The sequence below is a fragment of the Moschus berezovskii genome, chromosome 15 (assembly GCF_049115385.1).
Source record: "Moschus berezovskii isolate FMDL1 chromosome 15, NW_MosBer_1.0, whole genome shotgun sequence".
NCBI classification, from domain to species: domain Eukaryota; kingdom Metazoa; phylum Chordata; class Mammalia; order Artiodactyla; family Moschidae; genus Moschus; species Moschus berezovskii.
In genome coordinates, this window is record NC_142474.1 from 21,647,457 (window position 1) to 21,663,871 (window position 16,415).

Consider the following 16,415-nt stretch of genomic DNA (forward strand, 5'->3'; position numbering starts at 1 on the left):
TTGAGCATGACTCAAGTTCAGTAAATCACAGAACAACACGGAGGATTTTTTAAAATATGAATCCAGATTCCCAGCCTCCTTCCAGAATGACTAATATAGAACATTTGAAATTTGGGCCACATGGTGCATATGGTTTTTTATGTGATACGTGTGAATATGAACTATGATGTGTATAGTGTTTGTATTTAAATGAATTAAGATTGTGTTGAATGAAGGAATATTAGTAAAAGTCCTACTGGCAGTCCGTGGTTATGGTAAATGTTTCAAGTGTGGGACCATTGATTTCTGCTAATGTCAGGCCCCTGCTCATTTCCCTGGCCAGGCTGAGTGAAGCGGGGCAGGGAGCAACTGACTGCCCCGAGGAAGATGGCCCCTCAGAAAGGAAGGTCCCCGAGAGTACAGCCCAGCCAGGAGAAGTCACACCTCCCCCAAGCAGGCCTGGCTCTGCACCCCCAGGAGTGGACGACTCACCGTGTAGTACATTACCAGGGACAACACCTCATTTACGAGGTTGATTGCAAAGTCCACAACCCCACTGAGCAGTCCAATGCACCTGGAGAAGAAAGGAAACGGATAAAGGTCGGTGATTTCCCTAATGCTATAGGCTAGGCAGGGTCCATCGGAGCGCAGGCATTTGGACTTAGTCTTTCCAAGTGCTACTAGGCTGCAGAGCCAATGTTTTGCTTTGCAGTTCTGTAGGCAAACCTATGGTCAGATTCCTTGTTGAGGCAGGATGCTCTGACCTCTGCTCATGGCTTAGCCTTGTTCCTTGCCAAGACCAACCTGCTCCAGCCTCCAGCTTCCACAGCATTTCTCCTCTCCCAGCCAGGAATAGGATCGGCCTTTCTCCTTCCATCCTCTTCCCAGGGCTAAACACGTTCTTTCAAGCACACAGTTTAAGATGTAGATTTGGTGGGTTACTGAAGACCAGCAGTTTAAATGGAGAGGGTTCAGCTTTCAGGATCTCATTTTTCGAATTTCCCAGTGGGTGGATGATGCTTGGGGACAATCTGCAGGACCTGATCTACCCAGCACGGTGAGAGAGAATCTGTGTTGATTGTTCCTGCATTCTTCCATGACCACCTGGGCGATATCAGGCTCTTTGTCAGTTTCAATGCTGACACTGTACTGAAGCACCAAGTTGAGGGCCAAGACGACAGTCTCACTCAACACAGGCCTGCAGGGAAATAGATTCACAGGGAACAGTGGTGGAGACGTCTCTTCACATTTCCCACTTTAGTCTCCCTCTTATGTGGACATTATACGGGATGTCTATGGACGAGGACAGGCCTGGTGTGCTGTGGTCCATGGGGTCACAAAGAGTTGGATAGGACTTAGTGGCTGAACAACAAATGGACACTGTCAATACCGTTTTCTTTCTGGAATCTACATTCTCACATCAGGAATTTCTTCTCCTGGCCTCAAGGGTTTGGCTCATGTGACATTTCTATAGATTATCACAGCGATGATTAAAAAAAATAATAAGAACATTTACGGTATTTTTCCTGGATTACTCCATTGACTCTCTACAGGAAGACCATTTGAATAAAGCACTATCATTGTCTCTGTTTTCAGAATGAAGAAACATGTGGTACAGAGAAGTTAATTAGCTATCTCAAAATCTCATAAGTAAAGTGATAAAGGCATAGTGCACTTTGATGAATAAAGACTCTTCTACACATCCTCATTTTCCTGTCTTTTTGTATTTTCAATGTAATTAAAATACTTAGAAATTGTATTTTCCATATAATTTTCACATGTTTTTCATTGAATACTGTACACTGCTATATGGCCCATTCTGGTCACTGTTATTTTAAGAGAATCTTGAGAGGAAAAATGATGCTGGAATAAGTGTTCATGTCTTCTCACTTCTCAAGTTTTATAATTACATGTGTTATTATTTTAAATATGGAGGATTTTTTAAAAAGGAGACTGGTTTTAAAGGTGAGGATTCTAGGGTTGCAAAGGCCTCCTTAGTTTACATATTGGGAGACAAAGATAGCAGGGTGGAAAAGTGCCTGATTTCAGATTGGAGACCTACTGGCCATACAAAACACTGTACCTCCCAAACCTCTGATTCTAAGGCTGCTCACAGGTTCATGATGACTTCAGGAGTGATGGGGATCCTCACATTAGCCTTGTTTTCAGAAGTTGCTTCAAATATGATATCCAGAATGTGGAGGTTACTGATATTCACCATGTACAAAAGACACAATTCACTTTGTCGTTCCTCCTGACAGCCATTGCTGGGCTCTTCTCTTTGCCAGCCTCGTGCTGAGCACTTGATTCTCATGGACCTTGCCTGCTTTGGTCTCATGAGAGCCCTGCTAAGGGGTTGGATTCTCTCCATTGGATGGCATGGCAGACTGAGGATCAGACAGCTGTGATTTCCCTCAAGACTCCAAGGGTGAATATGTGCCAGAACCAGAATTTCTTTTTAATTGATATCTAGTTTCTTGACAATGTTATATAGGTTCAGGTGTGGGGCTACCATGGTGGCTTAGAGGATAAAGAGTCTGCTTGCAATGCAGGACTCTTTGATCCCTGGTTTGGGAAGATCCCTGGAGAAGGAAATGGTAACCTACTCCAGTATTCTTGCCTGGAGAATTCATGGACAGAAGAGCCTGGTGGATTACAGTCCGTGGGGTCGTAAAGGGTCAGATCAAATGAGCAACTAACACTTCCGCTTTTCACTAGGTTCAGGTGTACAGGAAAGTGATTCAGACATATATATAGATAGATGGGGGGGGTATTTTTATTTCAGATTATTTTCCCTTATAAGTTATTACAAAATATTGAGTAGAGTTCCCTGTGCTATATAGCAGGTCCTTGTTGGTAGTCTATTGTATACAGAGTAGGGTGTGTATATTTATGCCAAACTCCTAATTTATCCTCCACACTGCTTTCCCTTTTGGTAAATATGAGTTGTTGTTTTCTTTTTATTCTTCTTTTTTATGTCCATGAGTCTTTTTGTATAAGTTCTTTAGTGTCATATTTTAGATTCCATGAATTAGTGCTATCTATGATATTTGTCTTTGTCTGACCTAGTTCATTTACTATGATTATCTCTATATCCATCCACTTGTTGCTGCAAATGTTATTATTTCATTCTTTTTTATGCAGAGCCAGAATTAGAACCCAGAACTGCTTGATTCCCAGACTTCACGTGTGGGCCACCTAAGTGGTGTGAATTCTAGTTTCCTCTCTCCTGAGACCATTCAGACTTTTATACTCAAGTTACATTCAGAGAAGAAAAGTCTTACTCTTTGGGAAAAGGAATTTAGGCACCAGCAAACAGGTAGAGGTGGAGGTGAAGAGACCCTTCATCCTGACCCTGATATCACAGCAGAGAAAGCCTAAACCCATGAGATACCTGGACAGCCCCCGCAGCCCTCTGATTTTCCCAAGCTCTCGTGGAGTTGACCTCAGACCACTTTGCTCTGCAAGAACACACAAGGTTTACTCATCTTCCCTGGTGGCTCACTTGGTAAAGAATCCGCCTGCAATGTGGGAGACCTGGGTTTGATTCCTGGGTTTGGAAGATCCCCTGGAAGAGGGCATGGCACATCCCTCCAGTACTCTTGCCTGGAGAATTCCCATGGACAGAGGAGGCTAGCAGGCTACAGGCCATGGGTGTGCAAAAAGTTGGACATGATGAGCAACTAAGCACAGCAGAGCACAGCACTCTAAGAGGAACCCTTTGTCTACATGAGTGACTCTATCAACTATGGGCTTCCCTGGTAGCTCAGCAAGTAAAGAATCTACCTGTAATGTGGGAGACCTGGGTACGATCCCTGTGTTAGGAAGATCCTGTGGGGAAGGGAACATCTAGGCGCTGCAGTATTCTGACTTGGAGAATTCCATGATCTGTATGGTCTGTGGGGTTGCGAAAAACTGAACTAAACTGAAGCGACTTTCACTTTCACCTTTTTGTCTTTGATATTAAACTTATGTCCCCAAAGAGATGTATCACTTTTTTGGAAACAAATATCTCCAAATGAAGCATCAACTCATCCTGTAAGCCTGTTCACTACTTTAAAAATTCCAGAAATGAGATGCAGGTGGGGGACCGGAGGAGATGGACACAGGTGACTCAGAGGTCTCTGCCGGTGCCAAGTGGGCACCCATTTGGGCTTCCTGGACCAGGTGTTCCAGGTTGACAGGGGCCCAATGCACCAGGCATAACAACCAACTCAAACAGCAGCAGTCGAGGAGTAAGCATAGCCAAGTCCAAGGAATATCTTGCCTCACCGGCCAGCCTCAATGTGACCTTCCCTTCCCTGTGGATTCAAAGAGTGGGCTCCTGTCCTGGTGAGACCTAGGCCAGTCCCCGTCCTTCCCTGAACCTCAGAATCCTCAGCTGGAAAATGAGGCTTGCCATGCCTACTGTGTGGGTTGTCGTGAGCACCAGTGGTGAAGTGCACCTGCAGTGCCAAGACGTTCGCCTGGGCCACAGTCTCCCTAGACTTTCCAGCAAAGAGGCGAAAATGATGACCCCTGAGCTCGCCTGTGGCTTTGATGTCTGTTATGTTTCCAGTGTGGTTGTGTGACCCTCGAGTAGATGTCAGAATGGAGGAGGAAGAGAGAGTCCTCCAGTGTGTTGTCAGGACTTACTTCCTGTAGATTTGAATGGCATAAGCTGACTCACACTGGCTTCAATAAAAATAAAAAATAAGAAGTTAGAAATGTATTTGAACTGAAATTTTTGTGGCAAGGTGGACTTCAGGCACACTTGGATCAAGGCACTATAACAATACATTGTCTCATTCCCTTTGTACAGCTTCTTTTTCTAGTGAGCTTTGCCAAAATATTTGTATATAAATAGTGTCTTGAGGAAAAATCAGCCCCAGGCAACATGTGAAGACCTAAAGCCCCCTTGTGAGTCGTGAGATCTAGCTATGGGGTTTTTCAGGTTTGTTTTTTTTTTTTTACATTTTCAAAGGACCAATATTAGTTTGGTTAATATTTTCAATTATTTTTCTCTCCTTATTTAATTTACTCCTGCTGTAATCTTTATTGTACTCTTTCACTGGTTACTTAAGGTTTAATTATTCTTCTTTTTCTAATCCCTTAAGGTGCAGAGGTAGGTTGTTTATTTGGGTTTTTCTTGCTTCTTTATGTAGGCATTTATTGCTACTCTTGCTCATATTTTAATACTAGAGGTATAATGTACAACATGGTAACTATAGTCAGCAGTGATGTATGATATACAGAAACTTTGTTAAGAGAGCAAATTTTAAGAGTTCTCATCACAAGGAAAAACTGTTGTTATTTTTTCTTTATTTTTTATTGTATCTATATGAGAACTTAATGTTAGCTTAACCTATTGTCATAATCACTTCATAGTACACAGAAATCAAACTGTTGGCTTCAACTTATACAGTGATGAATGTCAATTTTTTTCTTACCCCAAAATGGGAAAAAGATGACCAAAAATTATAAACCTTTTTTATGAGAGATGACACTTCCTGAACCCTCTGTCTGTATGGGACAATGATGACAAGGTAGCTTGGGCAGACCTACCAGCTGGAACAAACGGTCTCTTTGTTGGGGAAACATTGAGGAGTGGCTCCCACTTGCCAGGAGACAGGTCCTGAGCAGAGTCTTAGGGTTGAGGAGGATTGAGAAGCTGGAGGGAGAGAAGGAATGATGACCAGGGGGATGGAACAGGCTGGACAAAGGCTCAGCACTGACCCAAGTGGGCTACTGCTCAAGAGAAGTCCTGAATTGTGAGACCTTGTGCACTCTTGTGGGAGTTGGGATTGTCACAAAATATAGACAGAGAGGAAAACTCTCATCCCTTTGCCATGCGAGGAGGGGAAGCGCCAGCTCTGACTGTAAATGGAACCCAGCTCTGCCTCTGACCGCCTGTGCGGCCCTGGAGAAGTCACTTCCCCTCTCTGAGACCAAGTTGCCACACCTCAGCCCAGAACCATTCGCTGCACCACTCAGTAGAAATCAGAATTGAGTGAGGTTCAGTGTATGAAGATTCAGTACAGAATTGCTCACACCATACAGCAGTGATCCCAGTGTGCAGAGGCTGACGTTCATCTTGTGCTCTCCAGTGTCAGCCTCTGGTACAGCACTTTCCACTCACTGACTCATTTAATTCTCACGTCAACACAACGAGGGAGGCTGTACTGTTACCTCCACTGGGCTGGTTTGAGGACTGTGGCTCTGAGAGGGTAAGTGAGTTGCCTGAGATCACACAGCTGGCAACAGCAGAGACCAAGTCGTGCTCAGCTCTGTCCAACCTCTCACCTCACTCTATGTCAGGAGCCCCGGCACAGCCTGAAGTGATGTCGCTTGGGAGAGCTGGTCCAAGGCCCCTCCAGCTGCCCCAGGGGCTCAAGGGTGCCCTTCGGTGACTTGACCTTGTGGGGCATCCTTCAGACAGAAGGCCCTTGAGTGAAGCAGTGCTGGTTCAGGCCTCTGTGTGACCCTGGCCTCTCTTAACCCGAGTCTCCCATGAGGACGACAGTGGTTCTTCCTTCACAGAATTGCACAAGCAGTGAGATGGCTCATGGCAAGATGGGCAAATGTTCCCTGGGCCTCTTGGCAGGAAAGTCAGATGGCCTCCTGGACAGGAGAGGCCTGGGTCCCTGAGGTGATAGCCTGGGTGAGTCCACTGCAGAGGAGACACGGCTGTGAGTAAAGGGCTCTGTGCTCCAGACTCCAGGGCAAAGGGGAAACTGAGGGCTTGCATGTTGAGAAGGGCCCCGAGAGAATCCTCATCAGTCCTGGGCGGGAGAGATCAAGGCCAGGACAGCGGGACCTGCTGGGGGCTGGGGAGAGGTGGCTGAGTACTGGGAGACGGGTCGTCTCCTCTCTGAGCAGGAGATCCCACAGCCACGGGTTTAAATCCTAGTCCTGCCAGTTGTTGCCCTGTAACCTCAATATGTCACTTGTCCTTCTGAGCCTCAGTTTCCTCATCTGTCCAATGGGGACAAGATTGGTGTCTGCTGCAGAAGGGTCCTATGAGGAGGTCATGAGGTCAGGTGTGCTGGTGAAGGCAGCCCTCCAACATGGCAGTGGTGTTAGCAGAAGAGAAGTAAGGTAGTCTCCACGTGACCTTGGGTCACCTTCTTGCCCATCCAGGCCTCAGTGTACCTATTTTTAAAACACGGGAGACGGGTTGCATATCCCCAGATTTCCTACCAGCTGTGGATCCAGGTCTCTGCTGCCCTGATTGCCCATACCTCGCCTTCCCTGAAATCCTAGTGGAAGGAATGCAACGGGCCACACAGGAGGTGCAGAAAAGGTTTTTTATTGCTGGGGGTGGAGGGTGACGAACAGGATGTTCTGACTGTAAGCACAAATATTTGAGAGGTGTCCTTTGACTGGGCTCAGTTGTCACTCCTGGGCATGCTGGCAGCACCGACTGTCCCAGAGGGAGACGGTACAGAGATTCAGTCACGTCCCTGGGAACCAATCTGGAAGGAGACCCCGGTGTGAGACATGGACAGCCCAGGGACCTTACCGGCTCCTGTGTTCACCAGACACAGTTGCAGGAGTGGTGCCACACAAACCCTGCGAGCTCTGAGGCTTGGGGAGGGAATGGCACCTATGGTTTGGGTCTTTCTCTGGCACCTGGTATTGACCCCTCCCCATCCCCTCACCCTCCCACCCCCTCACCTTAGCAACAATGGCTGATGTGAAAAGACTAAGCAGGGCCCAGAGGAGCCAGGGTTCAGGGCTCAGAATATGATCAGGATCAGGGATCAGGCTGAGATACAGGTCTGGTCTCTATCCATGACCAGTGTCAGGGCTCAGTCAACAACAGGAGTGAAAGCTATGTCTGACTGTGTTCTGGGCTCAGTCAGAGAGCAATCTGGGTGTGTGTTAAGAGTCAGGACTCGGTCTGTGACCAAGATCAGGGCTCAGTATGCTACTAGGGAAGGAAGAAAAGCCAAGCTTTGCTTCTGCTTCTCCACAGGCCCCTGTGTGTGTGTGTCTGTGTGTGTGTGTGAGGGTGTTTATCCTCCCTCAGCCCAGGGCCCAGGGCCCAGAGTGCAGCCCTCACCAGCAGGCAGGCAATGCAGAGGTTTTCCTCATCTGTGCTCTTTACTTTGCCACTGAGGTTTCATAAAGTTCATCTGAAATAACAAATCAGTAGCAGTTCTCAGGTTCCAGCACTGGAAGCTGAATAGAAATTGGACACTAAAGGCTGAAACCATTCAGCGGGTCAGACTTGAAAGCCATGGGACCTCTCACATGTCACTCCATCTCTCTGAGCCTCAGTTACTTCATCTGTAAAAGGGGTATGATGACATTACCCATCCCTACAGGGTCATTGCAAGGATCAAATGACATAGTATATAAGAAGCACAGAGCGATGGCCCAATGAACTAGGTCTGTGGCTATTTTCTAGAAGAACTGCCTCCAGGACCCTGACACTGTTACCCACCCCATTTCTATTGCCCCCCAGCCCCAGCAACCCCACTCTTGCCAGAGATCCAGGTCAAGAAGAGCTTCCAGGGGTTGTAGGTGAAGTCATAGCTCCTCATAAGAAGTGAAAGGTGAGGGACAGTGTTGATTAACAATGTCTACTGGATAGTACGCTGTTTCTGCATTTTCTTTAAATCCACTCGTCAGCTTGGCAGCGTTTACAATCTCCTTTCACTTGGGAGGAACCCAAGGCTCAGAGAGGTGGAGCCAGTTGACCCCCACCCCGCAGTTGCTAAGAAAACATCCAGGATTTGAACCCAGATCTGGCCTGTCTTCTTTCTCACATCATTCTGGGCAGCAGGTTCTGCCAGTGTGACAAAGGAGGGATAGAAGCTCTCAGAGGCCCACAGAAGTCATCAGTCTGCAGGGACCCCTCTGGCCACACTTTCCTGACTTGCTCACAGTGAAGGGTTCTCAGCTTCTCCAGGGTCCCCTGACCAGACCTGCCGGTGCGGCAGGCATAGAGAAACGTGCCCTCCCCTGTAAGGATGCATAGGGAGCCCCTTCACCACTTCCCCAGGCTGTGACTTACCAATGCGGTTCTTAACATAATCTGCATCCAGGCCTTCAAAGAAACTGCGGACTAGTGGGCACAGCTGAGGGTCACAAGGAGACACAGAAATGCAGGGAGGGAAGGAAAGAAAGAGGTCAGGAGGTGAGGAGGAGAGGAGAGACGTAGAAGGAAGAGGACTGGTTATTTTCTGCTGTGAGCACCTGCCCACCCCCACAGAGATGCTCAGTACTGGGGGCCCCAGAACTTCTGACCCTTAGGATTCTAGAACAGTGGAAACCTAGAAGGCCCAAATCTGAGATCCAGAGGACACTAGAATCCTAAAACCTCAAAACATTAGAATCCTAGAACCTTGAAGAATCCAGACTTGTAACATTTCAGAACGCTATGCCTTGAAACCTTGACCTCTGGACTCTGAAACTTTATAGAGTTAAATGAGGCCCTGGGAACCATAGAGAAATGCTTTTGTGTTTTTCAGTCTTTTCTGTGCCTACAGTTCCCTGAGGATGTTGTTAAAATGCAAATTACTGAGCAGCAGTTCTAGGCTATGATCTGAGTCTCCATTTGTAACGAGTGTCCATGGGAGGTCAGTGCTGCTGGTCTGAGGAACACACGTTGAGCATGACTCAAGTTCAGTAAATCACAGAAGACATGGAGGACCTTTTTTTTTAAATAAAGCCCGAGTCCCAGCCCGCTTCCAGAGCTGACTGATACAGAATCTTTGAATTTGGGGCACATGGTGTACACAGTTATTTATATGGTGCACATGAACCTGAAGTACGGTATGTACAGATTTCTTTTTATTTAAATGAATAAAAATTATGTTGAATGAAGAAAAATATTAGCTAAAAGGCCTACTGGCAGCCATGGGTATGGTAAATGGTTCAAGTGTGGGGCCGAGTGATTTCAACTCATATCAGGCGCCTGGTCAGCTCCTCCCCAGGCCAGGCTGAGTGAAGGGGGGCAGGTAGCAACTGATTGCCCCAAGGGAGTTGCCCCCTTAGAAAGGAAGGTGCCAGAGAGTACAGTCCAGCCAGGGGAAGTCACACCTGCCCCCACCATGCCTGGATCTGCACCCCAGGAGTGGGGGACTCACCTCGTACTGCGTTACCAGGGACAACACTTCATTCACGAGGTGGACTGCAGAGTTCACAATCTCATTGAGCAGTCCAATGCGCCTGGAGAAGAGACGAAACTGATAAAGGTCAGTGAAGTTGGCAGAGCAGCCAAGCAAGAGCAGTGGGAAGAGGGCAGAAGATGGTGGGGCACCTTGAAGCCAGGTGCCTTGGACCTCTACCCAGGGCGATCATCACTTAGAACCCCATGGCTGACCCACAGCCCACCCCAATAGCCCATGAGAGTCTCATCACAATCCTGAGACGTCATTGATCCATCCATCCATTCTTCTATTCGTCTATCCATCCTTCCATCCATCCATTCTTCTATCCATCCATCCATTCTTCCATCCATCCTTCCCTCCATCCATTCTTCCATCCATCCATCCTTCCCTCCATCCATCCATTCTTCCATCCATCCTTCCATCCATTCATTCTTCCATCCATCCATCCATCCATCCATCCATCCATCCATTCTTCCATCCATCCATCCATCCATCCATCCATCCTTCCATCCATTCTTCTATCCATCCATCCATTCTCCCATCCATCCATCCATCCATCCTTCCATCCATCCATCCATCCATTCTTCTATCCATCCATCCATTCTTCCATCCATCCATCCATCCATCCATTCTTCCATCCATCCATCCATCCATCCATTCTCCCATCCATCCATCCATCCATCCATCCATTCTTCCATCCATTCTTCTATCCATCCATCCATTCTCCCATCCATCCATCCATTTTTCCATCCATCCATCCATCCGTCCATCCATCCATTCTTCCCTCCATCCATGCATCTAGTCACCCATTCATTCATTAACATACTTAGAGAGCACCAACTATGTGCTCAAAGGCAAGACTGACTGCTGACACACAGATGGGCAAGGCACAAGCAGCTCCTAATGTGGGGCCTGAATATTGGGTTGGATAAAAGTTTCCTTTGGAGTTTTCTGCAGGAGCTTATGGGAAAACCCAAAAGACTTTTTGGCCAACCCAGTATTAACAGGTTTTCCTAAGGCTGACTCCTTCCCACCTTCAGCTCTCAGTGTAACTGTCACCTCCTTAGGGCAGCCCCTGTGACTGCTTGCCTAAGGGGGGCTTTCTGTCATAGCGCCCTGGTAGGTGTGCCCTTCTGCCCAGGGATGACTGCAATCGAACATCTTCCATGTGGGTTCTTTACTGCTGGACTGAATGCTCCCCTGTCTGTCGTTCCCTCCAGAGACTAAGCGCCATGAGAACAAGCACCTTGCCAGCAGTCACCAGGACTTTCTCCTGAGCTCAGGATGGTGCCTGCCTGTATGGAGCAGCTCTCCACACATTTTTGGCTGAAGGAATAAATGAAGCAAACATACGATTGGATATTTAATGACACCTTGTGCCAAGTAGTGTGAAGGGCAAGAGTAGAATCTTATGAGAGAGAAAAGGAGAAACCTTGTTTTAGACCCCAAACGATGAGACACACATGGAAATGGAATGCAGGAAAGGTGTCCTAGATGCCTGAGCAGCCCGTGCACAGGTCTTGAGTGGAAGGAGTTTGTCTGAGGCTCAGAGCAAAAGCTTGTGGGTCTAGGGCAGAGTAGGCAAGGTGTGGATCCAAATCAGGTAGAGCCTAGATGACCCTGGGAGGGTCTGAGATTGCATCCAAAGTGGAAAGAAAAGCCCCCTGAGAGTCTGGAGCAGCAGAGTGGAGTGCCATTTTACAGACACGGACACTGAGACCCAGAAGGCAGGATGGTTTCCCTGGCACTATAGACTAGGCAGTGTCCGTAGGGCTCAGGCTTTTGGATTAACATCTCAGTCTTCCCAAGTGCCGGTGGGCTGCAGACCTATCCTAGCTTTTACTTTGGGGATCTGTAGGCAAACCTGTGATCAGATACCTGTTGGGCAGGATGAACTGACCTCTGTCCATGATTCAGCCTTGTTATCTGCTAAGGTCAACTTGCCCCAGCCTTCAACTCCAGACTAGTTCTCTCTCAGCCAGAACCAGGATCAGCCTTTCTCCTTCCACCCTCTTCCCAGGATTAAACATGTTCTTTCAAGCACACAGTTTAAGATGTAGATTTGGTGGGTTACTGAAGATCAGTGATTTAAATGGAGAGGACTCAGTTTTCAAGATATCATTCTTTGGAAGTTTTCAGTGGGTAGAGGATGGTTTGGGGACAATCTGAAATTAGAGTCCATAGTAGGGAGAATGGCATTGAAACATGTATATTATCATATGTGAAAGGAATTTACTATTCATCTTGCCCTCTCCTAGCTAGAGGCAGGAAGGCGAACACAGTGAATTATTATTATTATTGAGGGACATTATGTAATATGAGACAGGTCAGTTCTTCAAGTAGACATAAGAATGCTAAATGTGCATGCATCTAATGACAGAGCTTCAAAAAGCATGAAGCTAAAACAGACAAAGCTGACAGGTGAAATACAGCAATTTACAGTTGGAGGGGTCAGCACTCCGGTCTCAGTAAGGGGAAGAACTAAGAGACTGAAAGTCAGCATGGATATTATTTTCACTGAGAGCTTAGTATGTGCCAGGCTGTATGGTAAACACTTGGTTTTCTCATTTGGCTAACACAGTAGCCTATGAGTTATGTATTCTTACCATCCTTCGTTTACCGATGTGAAAACTGAAGCATCTAGAGGCTAAATTGATTACAAAACCATAAGTTAGTGGCAAACCTAACCTGATTCCAGAGTCTAACCTCTTTTTTCCATACTCTGCTTCCTCCCAGGTAAGGAATAGGGCTGAAATTATGAGTCCCAACTCCTCTGACATCCCCACTCTGCTGAGACGTGTGGACCTGACCTGCCCAGCACGGTGAGTCTGATGCTCTCTTGATCACTCCTGCATTCTTTCACGACCACCTTGGAGACTTCAGTGTCTTCATCAGTTTCAACGCTGACACTGTACTCAAGGACCAAGTTGAGGGCCAAGTCGACAATCTTACCAAACACAGGCCTGCAGGGAGAAAGGTTCACAGTGAACAGAGGTGGAGAAGTCTCTTCACATTGCCCACTTTAGTCCTTCTCTTGTGCATACATTATATGGGATGTCTAAGGACAAGTACAGGCCTGGTGTGCTACGGTCCATGGGGTCACAAAGAGTTCAATAGGACTTAGCTGATGAACAACAAATGCACAATGCAAATACTATCTGTTTTGTTTATGGAATTTACATTCTTACATTAGGATTTTTTTCTCCTGGCCACAAGGGTTTGGCTCATGGGAAATTTATATAGAGTATCACACCAATGATTAAAAGAAAAATGAGTTAACATTTCCTAAGAGAATACTACATTAGGTATTTCCAAAAAGGTATTTTACCTGGATTAATCTACTTAATCTCTACAGCAATACCATTTCTGAAAGTACTATCATCATCTCTGTTTTCAGAATGAGGAAACATGTGGAATAGAGAAGTTAAGTCACTATCTCAGGATCGCATCACTACTGAATGGTGAAGTCATATGCACTTTAATTTATAAAGACTCCCACATGTCTCTGCTTCCTATCTCTCTGTATCTTCAAAGTAATTAAAAGACCTAGAAGTTATATTTTCCATATCATTTTCACATGCTCTTCATTACATACTGTACACTGCTATACGGCCCATACCGATCACTGCCATTTAAAGAGACTCTTGAGAGAAAAAATGATGCTGGGGTAAACTTTACCAAAGAGTTACAAGTTTTTGTCTTCTCAATTCTCAAGTTTTATAATTAGAAAAGTGTTAAGATTTTGGAAATGTATTTCATGGGGGGATTTTTCTAAAAAAGAGATTTGATTATAGGAAAAGTTCGCTAGAACATTAAAGGTTAGGATTCTAGACTTGCAAAGACCTCCTTATTTCACGGATTGGGAGCCTAAGGGTGGAAATTGCCTGCTTTCAAATTGGAGCTCTATAGGTCATACTGCAGTGCATCTCCCAAACGTCAAATTCCAAGACATACTCACAGCGTCACGCTGACTTCAGCAGTGATGGGGATTTTCACTGTAGCACCTTGGCCATCAGAAATCTTTTTGAATGTGATATCCAGGACGTGCAGGTTACTGATTTTCACCCTGTGCAAAAACCACAATTCACCCTTGTCATTCCTCTTGACAGCCATTGCTGGGCTCTTGTCTATGCCAGCGTTGTGCTGAGTGTTTGAGCCTCATAGACCTTGCCTTTGGTCTCATGAGAGTCCTGCTCAGGGATTGGATTCTCGCCCTTGGATGGCATGGCAGACTGAGGATCAGACAGCTGTGATTTCCCTCAAGACTCCAAGGGTGAATATGTGCCAGAGTCAGAATTTCTTCTTTTTCATGAAATTGATACATAGTAGCTTTACAATGTTATGCTAGGTTCAGGTGTGGGGCTTCCATGGTGACTCAGAGGGTAAAGAATCTGCCTGCAGTGCAGGAGACCTGGGTTTGATCCGTGGTTTGGGAAGATCCCTGGAGAGGGAAACAGCAACCCACTCCAGTATTCTTGCCTAGAGATTTCATGGACAGAGGAGCCTGGTGGGCTCAGTCTGTGGGATCACAGTCAGACATAACTGAGCGACTAACACTTTCACTTTTCATTAGGTTCAGGTGTACAGCAAAGTGATTCAGATATAGATAGGTATAGATATAGATGTATTTTTATTTCAGATTCTTTTCCCTTATAAGTTACTACAAATATTGAGGATGGTTCCCTGTGCTATACAGTAGGTCCCTGATGGTTGTCTATTGTGTATATAGTACAGTGTATATATTTATGTCAAACTCCTAATTTAGCCTCCACACTGTTTGCCTTTTGGTAACGGTGAGTTGTTTTTTATGGCCATGAGTCTTTTTGTGTAAGTTCTTTCGTATCATATTTTAGATTCTACATATTAGTGCTATCTATGATATGTGTCTTTCTCTCTCTGACTTGCTTCATTTAGTATGATTATCTCTACATCCATTCGGGTTTTGCTACAAACAGCATCATTTCATTCCTTTTCATGCAGAGCTAGAGTTAGAACCTGGAACTGCTTGATTCCCAGACTTTACGTGTGGGCCACCTACATGGTGTGAATTCTAGTTTCCTCTCTCCTGAGACCATTCAGACTTTTATACTCGGTTATAGTCAGAGAAGAAAAGTCTTATTCTTGGGGAAAGGGAATTTAGGCACCAGCAAACAGGTAGAGGTGGAGGTGAAGAGACCCTTCATCCTGACCCCAATATCACAGCAGAGAAAGCCTAAACCCATGAGATACCTGGACAGCCCCCGCAGCCCTCTGATTTTCCCAAGCTCTCGTGGAGTTGGCCTCAGACCACTTCTACTCTGCAAGAACACACAAGGTTTATTCATCTTCCCTGGTGGCTCACTTGGTAAAGAATCCACCTGCAATGTGGGAGACCTGGGTTCAATCTCTGGGTTGGGAAGATCCCCTGGAGGAGGGCATGGCAACCCCCTCCAGCACTCTTGCCTGGAGAATTCCCATAGACAGAGGAAGCTGGCAGGCTACAGGCCAAGGGGTTGCAAAAAGTCGACAGGACGAGCGACTAAACACAGAACAGCACAGCACTCTAAGAGCAACCCTTTGTCTACGTGAGTGACTCAACCAACTATGGGCTTCCCTGGTGGCTGAGCTCGTAAAGAGTCCACCTGCAATGAGGGAGATCTGTGTTCGATCCCTTTGTTAGGAAGATCCCCTGGAGAACGGAATGGCAACACACTCCAGTATTCTGGCCTGGAGAGTTCCATGATCTGCATAGTCAATTGGGTTACAAAGAGTTGGACCTGACTGAGCAAATTTGACTGTGTAGATCACAACAAACTGTGGAAAATTCTTCAAGAGATGGGAATACCAGACCACCTGACCTGCCACCTGAAAAATCTGTATGCAGGTCAAGAAGAAACAGAACCGGACATGGAACAACAGACTGGTTCCAAATTGGGAAGGGAGTACATCAAGACTGTATGTCGTCACCCTGCGTATTTAACTCATATACAGAGTACATCATTTGAAATGCTGGGCTGGATGTAGCACAAGCTGGACTCAAGATTGCCGGGAGAAATACCAATAACTTCAGATATGCAGATGAGAGCACCCTTATGGCAGGAAGCGAAGAACAACTAAAGAACTTCTTGATGAAAGAGAAAGAGGAGAGTGAAAAAGCTGGCTTAAAATTCAACATTCAAAAAACGAAGTTCATGGTAACTGGTCCCATCAGATCATGGTAAATAGAAGGGGGAACCATGGAAACAGTGACAGACTTCATTTTTTTGGTCTCCAAAATCGCTGCAGATGGTGACTGCAGCCATGAAATTAAAAGACCCTTGCACCTTGGAAGAAAAGCTATGACCAACCTAGACAGCA